The sequence below is a fragment of the Equus caballus genome, chromosome 11 (genome assembly GCF_041296265.1).
Source record: "Equus caballus isolate H_3958 breed thoroughbred chromosome 11, TB-T2T, whole genome shotgun sequence".
NCBI classification, from domain to species: Eukaryota; Metazoa; Chordata; class Mammalia; order Perissodactyla; family Equidae; genus Equus; species Equus caballus.
The window spans coordinates 15,237,596-15,253,374 of record NC_091694.1 but is presented as its reverse complement, the minus strand read 5'-3'; the positions used below and the strand labels follow the sequence as shown (position 1 = coordinate 15,253,374).

General features: G+C 43.4%; 1 protein-coding gene across 12 annotated transcripts in view; it reads right to left on the bottom strand.

Annotated features, from left to right (window-relative positions):
• TEX2 (testis expressed 2) overlaps positions 1 to 15,779 on the bottom strand; it is a 104,061-nt gene that overhangs the window by 73,590 nt on the left and 14,692 nt on the right. The gene's annotated exons all lie outside the window — the stretch shown is intronic.

Here is a 15,779-nt window from a genome sequence, read left to right as displayed (position 1 = left end):
TGATTCTATGATTCAACTTCCATGGAACAGAACCTACTCAGAGTCCTACGTTTTCATGTTGCACCAGAAAAATTCTTGGCAACTGCTCAAGTCAAGCAAAGGAAACCAGAATACACTTGAACTGACTAATGTGCCTAAGGCAATTAAGTCAAAATATTTTTCTAATAATATTGAAATAATTCATCTCCCATTAACACATACTTCTAGACCTTCTGAACTTGTCTTGCTTAACCCAGCTGTAGAAACATCCCTTACTTTTTCTGGTCATAGGTGGAGAGTTTGCCAAGTCCACTAAGAATGAGACGCAGATAATCAGCACTTGTGTGTGTTGCGGCAACAGGGAACACGCGTCAATCCTCCTCAAGCACCCCTCATCCCTCCCCCACCCATTGCCAAATTGTACAAAAGGTAACTCGTGTCCAGGCTGCCTCTGCTCCAGCTGTGATAACAACAGTACTCCCATCGGGCTCTCTACCCCAACGCTTCATTCATTCATACTCCACACAAACATCACTCCAAGAACAACCTCTTAGCTTCACCCTCTCATGGATTCAAACTACACCTCTTCCACATTCTCACCACCCTCACTTCTACAGTACCCTGCAGAGCCCACCAGGGACCACCAATCCCTACACGGACACAACTCCATGCCCTGTCACAAAAAAATGATCCTACTCTGCCTGGCTTTTTTTAAAAATGGAGAGGAGAGCAAGGTAAGAGAAGGGCTGGCCTAGCTTTCAAGACCAAACCACTATCTGTATTTTCAGACCAAACCACCATTTGTACCACCCTCTCTAAATCATTAGCACTGTTATCTACTATCTGCAAGACATCCCCACCCCTGGCCGGAATCATTCCCACTGCAAAGGATTTCCATCCCAGCTAGGAGGGGAAGAAGGGGAGACAGTTTGAGCAGGAGTTGCTGCAGACCCCAGCCAGGAGGTGGCTGCAGCATGCTGACCTGGTCCATGTTGTTGCTGTTTCCAGGAAATTTCTGAATTAGCTCACTGATTTCCTAGTCAGGTCCCCCAGTGGTGCATTCTAGGCTTTGTCTCTCATCCAGGCCTCCAACTTTGTCTCTCTCTAAGCAGATGGCCTCGCCCCTAACTCACTTGGAAGATGGTAGGAGTTGCCATCTTATCTCCCATACCCAACTATATACACTGATCACTATTCTCATCCCTTGGCTAGAAATTCTTCTATCCATTCCTCTCTACTCTCCACCCATGCACAGACCCTATCCAGGTCCAAAGAGGCCTAATTCTAAACCCAATGGACCCATCTGTCATCTGCATTCCTACCCAGCCCAACCCAACCCTGCACTAACTCCCCCTCAACCATCAAGGGACCACTGCTCTTCCAGCCACGAAGGCCAAATCCCAAAGGGTCATCTCTGATGTTCTCCTCTTCTTTATCCTCCAAACCTCTTTAATTCCCCCAAGTCCTGTTGACCGAGTTCTTCTTTCATCACCTGACACCTTAGCATTTCTTTCTGATTTCATCCCTTACCCCCAGCCTCCAGCCCATATGGCATTCTGCCTCCTGACTAGCCTCCTTTGAATAATACTCTCATCGTGTCACTCTTATGCTCAAAAACCCATCACATTCTTGTATCTCATCTAATCTTCTTGGCTTTTAGGGCCCAATATAACCCAGCCCCTCTATCTACTCAACCTATTTTCAGTTACTCTCCAATGTGTTCCCAACATTCTGGTTGGGTCTGATAAGCCACTGGCTCATGTGAAACCATCCTCCTTCACATTTTCATTCACGCAGCTCCCCACATGGGAAATGCCTTCGCCTCACTCCTCTGCCTTGTCAAGTCCTAGCAATCTCCATGAAGGCAGAGATGCTTTAAGTGAACGCCAAGCCTTCCTCCTAGACAACTCCAGCCTCTCAGCTGACCTCCTACAACATTTATACGATACAAGTAATCACAGAAAGTGAATTCTCAACCAAGAGTAGGTTAAGTTCCAAAAGTTCATTAATAGATCAATTGTTTTAAATTCAAAAGCCATTTATCCTGAAGGAAAACAAATGGTAAATAGGTTCTTAGGCCCACAAAACTTAATGCAATCCACAATATAACTTAACTATGGTACAAATGTACCTTTCCAAGTACACAGAACTACTATTTATAACATAATTCAAAAGAAAAACACATTCTGAGTTCAGATAATACCAGGACTCTAGAATTAAGGCCCCTGTCCACACTCCAGAAAAAGATAGTTCTAGAGAACAGAAAGCCCAGGGGGTAGACCTGGACACTTCTCATTCATCTGCCCCAACCAGAGTTCTTGGAGTCCAACTCTAATTTCCAATCCAGCCCAAGGAGCTTCAGATCCCACTTCCACTGCCTACCAGCATGTGACCCTGGAGAAGTTACTACAAAAAGCCTCTTTTTCCTCATATATAAATAAAATGGAGATAACAGTGCCTACCTCACAGGGGCTGCTGGGAAAATTAAGAAATAACGGTTAGCATATGTCAGCTATTATTATCAGCATCTGCAGTAGGCAACAGCACATCTTTTTTATCCATGCCGACTTGGCCAAAGTTGACCCCATCAGCCATGTTATCAAGGATCAAACAGAATTCTCTAATAACCTGAACTAGATTGTCCTGACTGTCCGACTTCAGGTATAATTCAGGCAGCTGTGACCATTAAAAATGACAAACGCACGAGCAAAGTAGAAATACGGAACAGTATATACGTTGTAATAAAAAATCAAAGAGCAGAACTTGGGATGACATGCATGCATCAAACACAACTACATAAAAAGAATCATAAAAACATACGATCAACAGGATTCCTAGGCTACAGACACTAAGTAATAATAGCTGGTGCTTTACTGTGAGTTATCTTTGTTTGCTTTTAGTGCAAAGCTAGTTAAAAGGATGATTTTTAAAATGAGAGCACTGGGGGGCCGGGCCCATGGCCAAGTGGTTAAGTTCACGCGCTCCGCTTTGGTGGCCCGGGATTTGGCTGGTTCGGATCCTGGGCACGAACATGGCACCACTCATTAGGCCATGCGTCCCGCATGCCACAGCTAGAGGGACCCACAATTAAAAAATATACAACTGTATACTGGGGGGATTTGGGGAGAAAAAGCAGGGGAAAAAAAACAAAAAAAGATTGGCAACAGTTGTTAGCTCAGGTGCCAATCTTTAAAAAAATAAAATAAAATAAAATAAAATGAGGGCACTGAATGAGATCTGTAGTTTAACCAACAACCTTTTTTTCTGTCCCTTCCCCATGCTGGCCACATGTTTTACAAGATTCTAACAAATGATGCTTAACAGTAATTGATTAATTCTGTTTACCATTTTTCCTTTTCAATGCTGATCCAAACTTTAGCCAACAATGCACATTTGGAAAGGGTTTTTAGTAACATTATACAATCAAATCACTGCCAGAGGTGTGATGATAAGCATAGCTAAGTAAGCAATCAGGTGCTTAATTTTGATAGTCAAGGGCACTCACATTCAGGGTCAGCCTCATTCTAAAAGTAGTGAGCACGTTCAGATTGAGGAGTAAGATCTGATACCAGCTGTAGTAACAATGTCTAGAGTTGGAGCAATCCTGTCTTGGAAATTCCTATTATGTCATCCACAGCCAAGGAGAACTTGGAATCAGCACGAAATCATACAGACTTGCAATTCCAAACAAAAGCAAGGAAATTTGATGGTCTGGGTAGCTTTGTGTCCTTATCCTGGGTAGTTTCTACTGTCTTTTGAAATGCTGAAAATGGCCCCGTGGCTCCCATGGTTCCTTTGCAGATGCCAGGTTGGAACCACCAGCCTAGGTCGGCTCCACCCAGCAGACTACAGTGGGACAACTGATCAGCCAGTCCTAATCACCTTCTTACCTAGTTCTTAAACAGCAGATGCATCTTGGGATTGGGCAGAGGGGAAGTATACCAGAAAATCCTAGGAAAGCCTTCACACAGATGACCCAGCCACCCTTCCCATCTCAGGGCTTATCATAATTGAGGATATGAGATTGGAAGATACATAATTTGAAAAAATTCCCCAGTAATCACATCTTATGTGTGTGCACACACTGCCCCTGCCCCTATACCCACCATGGAATTAAGACTTACAAGTCTAAATCAACTTGGAATATTAGGAACACATTACACTTACTTAAAAACACACACAGGAAAAGGTGATGAAATCATCAGGAACTCAGTTGGAGATACAGGACCAGCTAGTCCTGGGCACCAGTAACTAGTTAATCCAGTCTACACTTAGGTTAGAAGGCACCACCTTAGAGGCAATTGCTTTGTAAGAGGCTACCACTCTTTACTGACAAGAAAAAAGGCCCTATTTCCATCAAAGTAATCAACTACTTCAGATATTTTATATGAGGAATCAGAAGTAAGCCGCTGCTTCCACAGGCACAGGACACAATTGAGCTGGGTTCTGCTCCTGATCTTTGATATGCTTGCCTGCACTGTGTGCCCTTTATCTCCTGGAGCTGGTCCTAGCCGTTCCAACCCAGACTCCGGGGTAGAGAGCTGACCCCAACCAGGACCTCCACAGCTGCCCATTCCTGAAGGTCTGTTTCATTGCTGTCTCAAGGCCCAAAGCAGGACAGAGACAGAAATGAAAGGCTAATGCAATAAACAAGAAACCCGGATGCACAAAGCAACAAGAGGAAAAGCTGTTTCTTGGCAGATCAAGGAAAATAAGCACACGCAGCATTTCATCACCAGGAATATGAGCTCACAGCATGGAACAAAACTGTCTATTCTCATTCTGGAGACACATAAACCTGATGGCCATACAGGGCTCCACTTGACGTTTCAAAGAAGCAAATGCTGTAAAGTTGTGATCTTGATGTTTTCCTGTTCACAGGTCCAATAACTGCCTAAGCAGTGTCCTGCCCTTTCCAAATGAGTAGTGCTGAGTTTGTTGCTGGGATTTTTTTTTCCAGCTTATGTGGGTCCTCAGAGAGTACTCTCTGCCAAAGTAAAATGCCAAAACAGGAGCAGAACTTTCTGGCCATCGTGTGTGATCAGGATCCCATAAAATCCCACTCAAATAACTTAATATCTAAAGTGTGCTGCCTGTGACAGCTGAGGTTAACCGGGGAGAGCTCCAGCTCAGGAGCAGCCTCGTTGGCTCTGGATTTTCTGATTGTCAAATGAGGGTCATGATGGTGAAACCCACCCCTCAGATTGTTGACAGAAAGAACAAATGAGCTGGCACTTCATAAACTGTAAAGTTTGGGCAGTGACATAAAAATCTTGCTATAATTAACCACACTACTCTCTCCCCATGGATATAATGGAGTAAACAGACCAAGGGAATATTATTTCTTGTTCTCAAAAGACCCTATCTGTTTGGCAGTTATCCTATTTAAATAAAAATCTATCATAATTATTCTTTTCTTGAGAAAATACAGTTTTTTTCCTTCAAAAACTTTGTGACAGCCATTTAAGTTTCTGTGGTAAAGAACACTACTGATATACTGAGCAGTACATGGCCCAGTCCACTAGAGCAACAAGAACTATTTCTCAGAGGAAAGGAGGGCCAAGGGCCATAGAGATCCAAATCAGACACAGTGCTGATTTGTGAGGACTTATCAGAAGGATAGTGAACCAATAACAACAATTAACTTTACACAGGCCACGCTTCTAAGTGCTTTACCAACAATATCTCACTTAAGCCTAACAATTCTGCTGAAAGACTGAAAGTGGTTTAGGCAACTTACCAAGGTAACAGAGCTACTAACTAGCAGAGCTAGGACGCGTGCTCCAAGGCCATGCTCTTCACCACTGCACTACACTGCCTCATTCAGATATTTCCATGGGCAAATCAGCCAGAGTCAACAGAAGCCTCCTACAGGTGCTCTGCGCTTCAAGAAAGAGTTCCATCCATTCAACATCTATTGAGCACAGCTGCAAGCCAAGCCTATCACTGTAAGGCAAAGACCTTCACCCTGTCTGTCCAGGGCAAGCATCAATTTCAGGGTGGACCCTGAGTCTAAAGACAACTCAGGAAAGCACTGAAAAGTGCTAAAAAAAAAAAAAAAAAAAAAAAAAAAAAATGTTGCCTTAATTTGCAGGAAAGGCTATAAAATACTTTATTCTATTGTGATAGGCCCCTCAAAACCTGCTTGTGGGGGCCAGCCCCATGGCCAAGTGGTTAAGTTCGCACGCTCCCCTGTGGCGGCCCAGGGTTTGCTGGTTTGGATCCTGGGTGCTGACATGGCACTGCTCATCAAGCCGTGCTGAGGCGGCGTCCCACATTTCACAACTAGAAAGACCTACAACTAAAAGTACACAACTACGTAGCAGGGGGCTTTGGGGAGAAAAACGAAAAATAAATCTTTAAAAACAAAACAAAACTAAACTGACACCTAAAGACAAACTCTTGTTTTCTTCTCAATTTATCATGTATATAAAACAAGCATTTGGTGCTGATTGTAGATCTAAGGCTCTCTCAAGCTCACAATTTATGCACTGCTACAGGTGTGTTTGCAAAAACATTTTAATTTAAGCCAAACTTTTCTAGTTGGACACGCGGGATTTAAGCTCTGAGAGCAGAGGTCATGATTTAGCACTCAGTACTTGTCATTTGTAACCTGCCTTACAATTCACAAGGCAGCACAGTACTCGAGTGGCCCTCAGGAAGCTTGAGGGATGAAAGAACATGAAGGGCACCAAGAGCTCATAGCTGGCAGGAAGAACTGATGGGTTTGAGTGTCAGTCGTGGAAGGGTCCCTGAAGCAAGTGGGAACTGGGCTGACAACTCAAGGATGAGTCAGAGTTGGGTGAGGGATGGTAGCATGGGCAGTCCAGAAGAGAGAGTGGCATGAGCAAGGGACCTGAGGCAGGAGCACAGCCTAATGGAGGAGTCCAAAGAAACCCCCTGGATGTGGTATAGTGTACACAGCATGAGACTGGAGAGGCGGGCAGGGATCAGGTCACGCAGGGCTTTGAAGGCCACACTGGGGAATTGGTCTTTATCCCAAGAGCAATGAGGAACAACTGAAGGTTATTGCATGTGGTCTGGAGGCAGGTACAGAGGGATCAGATGTATCTTCTGAAAAGCTTATCGTGGCTACAAGGTGAAAGCAGACTGGAAAGAGGCAAGAAGGGGTTCAGGAAGGTCAGTCAGACTCTTACAACACTTTAATTGACAGATAATGGTAGCCCAGACAAGGGAAGTAACTGTGGAGACGCAAGGAGGGACTTGCAAAAGAGTCAGAAGATGAAATGCGTGGGAGTTGACGGACGGGATACAGAGTGAGGAAGAAAGTGCTCTTAAGCACAAGCCTTATTAGGCTTTGGGCTCAAAAGTCTCTGAGCTTACAAGATGGACAGTGGTCAGTGGTCCCATTCACCAAGTCTGGGAATAAGAGGAGGATCAGGGGGCTTCAGTAGCCCAGGGTTTCCCCAGTTCGGATCCTGGGCACGGACATGGCACCCCTCATCAAGCCATGCTGAAGCAGCATCCCACATGCTACAACTAGAATTACCCACAACTAAGAATATACAACTATGTACCGGGGGGCTTTGGGGAGAAAAAGGAAAAAGAAAATAAAATCTTTAAAAAAAAAAAAAAGAGGAGGATCGGGCTTGGTGGAACGTAGCAGGTTCAGTTTGAGACATCTTAGAGTCCAACACTTGGCCATCTCCAAGGGTGGATGTCAGAAAGGTGGTGAAAGTTCTGGTTCGGTAACTGACACTATTACATACCCACCCAGATGAAAGACTAATGGTTTCTTACAAATAACCTAAAACCAGTAGCAAGAGAACTTGATGGATGATACAGTATTTTCTTGAAGTCATGAACTTCTAACAATACTGTGCAAGTAACTGTGCAAGTAACACATTGTAATAAAACCATTTCAGAAATGTCTGCGTAAGTTCAACTTTTTGAAATATATCTTTCAAGAGAATTTTAATTCCATCTACTATTCCACACAAAAAATTCTTCAACTTTTGGTATCCTAATTAAAACTAGGCAGCAAACAAGAAACTTCAAAATGGAGAAGGAAGAGTAACTGTTCCCTAAAACGAGCAGGGAGGGTCTCTGCATCACCCAAACGGCTCATTTAGTACGCACTAACTCAATCAAAGTTTTGAGTTAAGAATAAGAAATAAAAGAAAGCTTTTATTGAAGATTCACATCCCAGACACATCAAGACACTCCTCATTTAATCTTCATGGCCCTACAAGGCAGAAATTGTGTTTTCACTTCCCAAGTGAGGAAACTGAGACAGAGAAGCTGAGAAACTTGCCGAAGGAGCCATAACTAGTAACGGCAGAAATGGGAGTCCAACAGGTCCACACAACATCCTTTGCCAATGCCCGCGGCCAGGAAGGGGAGGAAGCAGCTATTTCCTTGGTGCCAACCTTCTATTGCGGACGTCGAATGTCGAACTGTTTATTTTGGAAAGTTTTTTCTGTAATCACCTGCAATTCAGCAATTACATTTTTAGCCTCAAGATAATCTTAATTTTTAAAGAGTTTTCTTTGTCAATTCAATCCTCTCTGCTTCAGTTTCTTAAAAGAGTTTTGCCCGGTTAGATGCGTAAATCACTCCCAAAAAACCTTTATAAGTTTTATAATAATTGCTTATAAAATCTGGATCATGGTGCCGGCCCTGTGGCCCAGTGGTTGAGTTCCGTGTGCTCTGCTTCAGCGGCCCAGGTTCACGGGCTCGGATCCTGGGCAGGGACTTAACACCACTCGTCAGGCATGCTGTGGCAGCGATCCACATACGAAACAGAGGAAGACTGGCATGGATGTTAGCTCAGGGCTAATCATCCTCAAGCAAAAAAGGAGGAGGATTGGCAATAGATCTTAGCTCGTGGCTAATCTTCCTCAGAAAAAAAAGAAAAAGAAAAAAACATTCGGATCAAAATGTAAACTCAAATCTGGAAAAAACAAATATTTTCCATCAAATGCCTAGTGCATGTTTCCAGCCAAAATCCATTGAAACTATGATGAATAAGCACCTCTACCTTAAAATTGTTTAAGAAAAACTCAGAATTTTTTTCCTGAAGAAATAATGTGATCAGGTAAATTCCCTGCCAATCCACAAAAGCTTAACAACTCAGGGCTGGACTGATGGCATAGTGGTTAAGTTCACTTGCTCTGCTTTGGCAGCCCAGGGTTTGTGGATTCAGATCCTGGGTGCAGACATACACACCACTTATCAAGCCATGCTGTGGCAGTGTCCCACGTACAAAATAGAGGAAGACTGGCACAGATGTTAGCTCAGGGCCAATTTTCCTCATGGAAAAAAAAAAAAGTTTAACAAATAATTAACTAAGGATTCCATGCATGCTAACAGGAGATATTACACAGTCCTTACAAATGGCAGGTATGTGCACTATGTAGAAATGGGGCAATACACAAATGAAATCATGATAAATGAGGGGGAAAAAACACAAACTAGTAAGTACAATGATTACACAATATTTTAAAGATTTTATTTTTCCTTTTTCTCCCCAAAGCCCCCGGTACATAGTTGTATATTTTTAGTTGTGGGTCCTTCTAGTTGTGGCATGTGGGATGCTGCCTCAGCGTGGCTTGATGAGGGGTGCCATGTCCATGCCCAGGATCCGAACCAGCAAAACCCTGGGCTGCCGAAGTGGAGCATGCGACCTTAACCACTTGGCTACAGGGCCGGCCCCCTACACAATATTTTAAAATGTAAACAAATCTCTGATATGCTAGAATGATATAGTTTAAGTTTCCTCTATGGAAATCTCTCTCTCTCTCTCTCTCCATACACACACACATACATACATATATGTATGCATTTATGTAAGTATATGTATGTACATATGTGTGTGTGTGTGTGTGTGTGTGTGTGTGTAAAGCTCTTTGTCAACAAATGTTTTAAAGTCTATTAACCCTTCAGGTACCTGAGATAGAAGCACTTTTCAACTTGGCACTGCCCGCCCCCTGCCCGGCCCATGACACCCTACCCTGGTGAGGACTTAGGTGGGCTGCTGGCTCAAAAACCAGGCAAAGCGGCTGAGGTGACACTGAAGAGGAGGACGGCAGAGCTGGAGTTACAAAGGGAAGAAGGGAGCAAGGAGCAGGTGGCCTCAGGCAGGTGAGGTAAGCACCCGCAGGGAGGAAAGAGCATGCATTTCCACCAGCAGCAAACCCCAGCTCTGTCCCACCAGCTGTGTGACCTCAGGCAAGTTACATGATCTTTCTGAGCTTCAGTTTTCCATCTACAAAATGGGAAAAATAAAGTTTACCTCACAGGATCTGTGTGGGCATGAAAGGAGTTCTACAGAAGCCCTTGGACAAGCTTCTCCTTGTATGGTTAGTCCCCTTCCTTCCTTGACCAGTTTAGAGTCAGCTTCCTGGTCTGCAAAGGGGCAGCAATAACAATAGGATGTCCCGAGGATTAAAGAAGATGTATGACAAGGAAGTCTGTCAATTGCAGTTCTCTACAAATACTGGCTATTACTGTACCCTGGGATTATGGGGTAACAGAATTAACTTTGGGGCTGACTGACAGGTCACATGTGTGACAAGATGTTTTCAACAGTGGCAGCATCATTGGCAGAAGTATACTCCTTCCCAAAAGATTGTTTTATAATTTTGTGATTCAATGATTTAAAATGACACTCAGAAAGAAAAAGTTCTAGGAGAACAGCTGCAATCCTCCCCCCTCTACCCAGGCCCCTGCATCTGGGACTTGGGGCCAAGCTCAGGTTAGCTGGCCTCGGGATGTGCTGACCAGTCCAGGGAAAGCATTCAGGTTGTTGGACCTTGTGGAGTGACTGGTGAAGGGCGGTTCACGCATTTTAAAGACTGCTGGGCACGAACAACACCAGGAAGCTAGGTTTAGTGGCCAACGGGAGAACAGGGAGATGCTCGGTCTACTGTGAACCACGGCCAAGAGGCCAGCAGCAACTTCATCTCTCCTCCTGTTCCTGCTGCAAGAAAACTGACAGTGGGGCCGGCCCCGTGGCCAAGTGGTTAAGTTCACGTGCTCCGCTGCAGGCGGCCCAGTGTTTCGTTGGTTCAAATCCTGGGCACGGACATGGCACTGCTCATCAAACCACACTGAGGCAGCGTCCCACATGCCACAACAAGAAGGACCCACAATGAAGAATATACAACTATGTACTGGGGAGCTTTGGAGAGAAAAAGGAAAAAAATAAAATCTTAAAAAAAAAGAAAAGAAAAGAAAAGAAAACTGACAGTAAGAAAGAGAGCATGAACCAGATAAGGCCAGATCACTCTCTCAAAAGGTCAGAGACAGGGCCAACCCAGTGGCGCAGTGGCTAAGTTCGTGCACTCCGCTTCAGCGGCCCAGGGTTCACAGGTTCGGATTCTGCGCACGGACCTAGCACTGCTCATTAGCCACTCTGTGGCAGCATGCCACATAAGACAGAAGAAGATTGGCACAGATGTTAGCTCAGTGACCATCTTCCTCAAGCAAAAAGAGGGAAGACTGGCAACAGGTGTTAGCTCAGGGTGAAGCTTCCTCACATACACAAAATAAAAATAAATATATTTTTTTAAAAAGATCACTGACATCAAAGTTCCAACCCCTCAAAAGGTCCTTCACATGAATCAGTCAAAGTCTCTGCGAAGAAGCCTCACTGAATTCTAGGGCCCCAACGATAACTGTTACTCCCGAATATTTGCTGTAGTAAAAATAACAGCATGACTCAGCTCAAATGTCTCCCCCCTCAGAAAGACCTTCTTGACCATTATCCTAAAAGAATGGCCTCTCCATCCCCTTATTCTCTTTATTTTTCAGAATAATATTACCTCCTGACATTGTGTTACATGGCTACTTGTTACCTGTTGCCCTACAGAATATATGCTCTATGTGGGCAGAAATTCAGTTTATTCACTGCTGTGTCCCCTATGTTGTGCAAAGTAGGCACTTAACTATTTATTTCTTGAATGAATGAGTGAATAAACACTGCATGTAATCCCTAAATAACCTGTTTATGTCCTTTTCAGAAAATTCCATATATTACAGAAGATAAAAATGTCATTTACAGTTGAGTATATTTTTAGAAATTGGGCGTCAGGTTTTAGCTCCAGAATGTAACACATTATAACACTGTTGCTATGAGAAAGTGAAATCTAACCGAAAACCCAGATCATCTCTACTCAATAGTATCACTTTAGGACAAGCTTCCCTATCTGAGGACTACAGGCATGGTACCTCTCTCCTTTCCACAAAACCACTTGTATAACGTTGATTCTGCTGGGAAGATGCATTCCTTTTAGGAAACTGAATGTATCAAAGAAAAGGATCCTTCAGGAAAAGGAGGAATACTCCTGGGTGGTGGTTGACTTCTTAGATCTTGATGGCATTAATAAAAGCTCCTCTGCAAATCACCATCTACCAGGGGTTCGGAAGTGGAAATCGAAAAGCTGTTGCCAGCAACAGGACTCCGGGTTCTAGCCCTGTGGCTCCAGGGCCTGCCTCTGCATCAGAATCACCCCACTCCCAGCTTCTCTCACACGCGGGGCCACTGGGAAGTGCAGGAGAGGATTTGAAAGCAGGACACAAATCCAATAGCTGTAGTTTTCACAAGGTACCTTCTTAAAAACATATTCTCAAATAGGAGAATTCTGAAATCATGTTATACACAATAAAGCATGTAATGCCTCCTTTATAAGTAACATAACAAGCAATTTATCTAACAAATTAATTTCAGGCTCTAAAAACCCACTAGGCCAAAGGCTTTACCAGTCTTTTTACTCTAAGGGAAAAAAAGCATATAAATAACCAGGGAAGTAAATGCAGAATTGGTATTGCTTTTTCGAATACACATAATAAAACTGCCCTTAGACAAAAAGACCTGATCCAAAAAGTCCCTGACAGCAGACACTGGGCCCCAGCTCCTGAGGGGAGTGGGGAGTTGCCCCTTCTGGAAGCACTATTCACAGACAACGCTCTCAAAATGAGGCGTGGCTGCGTGTTCCAGCCCTGCTAAACCTTATGCTGAACAACCCACAAGGTGTATTCCCAAGCGAGTGCCCCGACCCTCCAATGAACAATGGTGTCTGTCACAGCAGCAAACCCCTTTCCAATATTCTCTTCAAAACCTTGAATCATTATTTTAAATCAAGGATTCTTAACCTCTACGTGTATGTTTGTTCTGTATTCGTGGGGTTTTCTGTGGAGAGAGTTCATAGTGTTCAGAGGCTCAAAGGGGCGTACGTCCCAAAAGAAGTTAAAATACCAGTCTTTTAAAGGGTGGCAGAACTTTATCCTTTCAGTTATTTCAAGAAACCAAAATTTCCCAGAGCCACCTCTGGTGAGCAAGGTTTTTAATAAGGTGCGAACTGCTTGGATCAAACATTTTCCCAGGAAAAATACTAAGAAGCCAGAGTCCTAGCTGCCATACACTTTTTGTGGGTACAGATTCCTCACATTTCTGGGGTGCCCAACAGCAAGCTGCTGGACCCCAGGACTTACAGCCCCTGAAATCAAGATAGCAAGTCAGTTGGGCCAGCCCCAGTGGCCTAATGGTTAAGTTCAGTGTGCTCCACTTCAGGGGGCCAGGTTCAGTTCCCAGGCACAGACTACTCCACTCGTCTGTCAGTGGCCATGCTGTGGCAGTGGCTCACAAACAAAAAGAAGAAGATTGGCAGCGGATGTTAGCTCAGCGTGAATCTTCTTCAGGAAAAAAAAGACAGCAAGTGAGTGAGGTCTGCACTTAGGATGTTGATTCTTGAATTTGCTTTGGCCTCGTGGATGTTGGCATTTTCCACTGCAAGGTTTTGACATGTTATAGTAAGTTACTATTTTTTCTCAGAAACATATTATTTCATCTAGCTTCCTAAGAAAGATCAAAATTAATGTTGAGTCTCCAAGGCTTCAGCATATCAATCAAAACGCGGGGCACAGCTCCACAGAAACTTTCCTCCCAGGCAAGTTTTTTCTTTGAGCGTTTCTACATCAAAATGTAACCCTTAAGTCACCATTCCCGCTGTTCTCTGGCTCCCTCAACAAGCTGTGTCCTAGATATTTAAAATTTTTTCAACATCTTGTAAGAATCAATACATGTACATTACCTCTCCCATTTTTTAAAATTTACTTTTGTGTGGACAAACTCTTGTTTTCTATGAGCTTTCTCTAACATGGAAATGTAATTGTCACACAAATTTAAATATCCTACAGATTACATGCTGGACTAGTTGTGATCACACATCTTTTGTTTCTACAAGCCACAGAAGAAACAGACCTTGTTACTCTGAAAATCTCACCATTCTAAGTCTACCCACTTAGCAATATTCTTTCACACATGGCAATTTTTGGTCTTTCTTCAAAAACGTGGCCAAAGGTACATAAAAGAGAGGCTGAAAATGACAGTTTTCTGCTTGCTCTCCTAGATTACAATCTTCCTCTACCATTTCTTCTAAACCAAAAGGTACCACTGTATTTGGAAAATAATCAGTTTTAGAAAAAGGTACCTTTACACTATTATTTCTAGAATGACGAGATGTACAGAAGGAGAAATTACAATCTGCTGAGAACATTGCAAAATAATTTCTAACTCTATTTGCCATAATTCGACAATTCTTAAAGTCTAGAAAATGCACCATTGCAAGATGTCGCAAAACCATCATGTTGTTTTTTTTAAAGACTTTATTTTTTTCCTTTTTCTCCCCAAAGCCCCCCAGTACATAGTTGTACATTCTTCGTTGTGGGTCCTTCTAGTTGTGGCATGTGGGACGCTGCCTCAGTGTGGTTTGATGAGCAGTGTCATGTCTGCGCCCAGGATTCGAACCAACGAAACACTGGGCCACCTGCAGCAGAGCGTGAGAACTTAACCACTTGGCCACAGGGACAGCCCCCCCAAAACCATCATCTTAACTGAAATCAATGGAGTAGCTACTTCCTTTGCAAGTCACATAAAAGCACATATAGACCAGAGATCCTTCCTATTAAATTAAGGGATGTATGCCTATAAAGTATATGTCACCAAAGTAATAAACCATTTTAGCCTCAAAATACCTTAACCATTTATCACAGTATATGTCATCAGCACTGATCTAGAGACCTTCAAATGCTGACATACATACAAAATCAAGTTAAAGAATGCTCCTTTTAAAAAATTAAAAGTCAGGAAAAACATACATGTTCTACTCATCTACTTGGTTTTCACGTCCAAGTTTTTGTTCTCCACATGTTTTATTGTTTTCTTTTAAATACACTGGACCTTTCACTTTTCTGTGTTCATAGAAGAGAAGAGCAGAATTGATAACCCCAAACATCTGACTTGGGAATGCACTGCATTTTTTTGGTAGCTTCCCATTAAAATGGGTCAGTGTCAGAGGAATGTAAACCAACTGGAGTGGAATGGGAGGAGAGCCCACAGGCACAATGGGGAGCAAGGTGAAGCCAGCTGAAGGCTTAAAGACTGGCAAGAAACAGGGGCCAGCCCCGTGGCCGAGTAGTTAAGCTCCTGCGCTCTGCTTCAGCAGCCTAGGGTTTCGCAGGTTCAAATCCCGGGCATGGACACGGCGCCGCTTGTCAGGCTATGGTGAGACAGCATCCCACATGCCACAACTAGAAGGACCCACAACTAAAAATATATACAACTATGTACCGGGGGGTTTTGGAGAAAAGAAGGAAAAATAAACTCTTAAAAAAAAAAAAAAAGAAAATCTACGGTCAGATAACTGAGAGCCAATGCCATAACTTCCTCTGTATTTAAAATCCACAGTGCTGACTTTTCATTAATTTTAGATGAATTTCACGGTAGGTTTTTTGTAATTACCAACAGCTTGCATTACTAGCTCATGAGATGGCTCTAT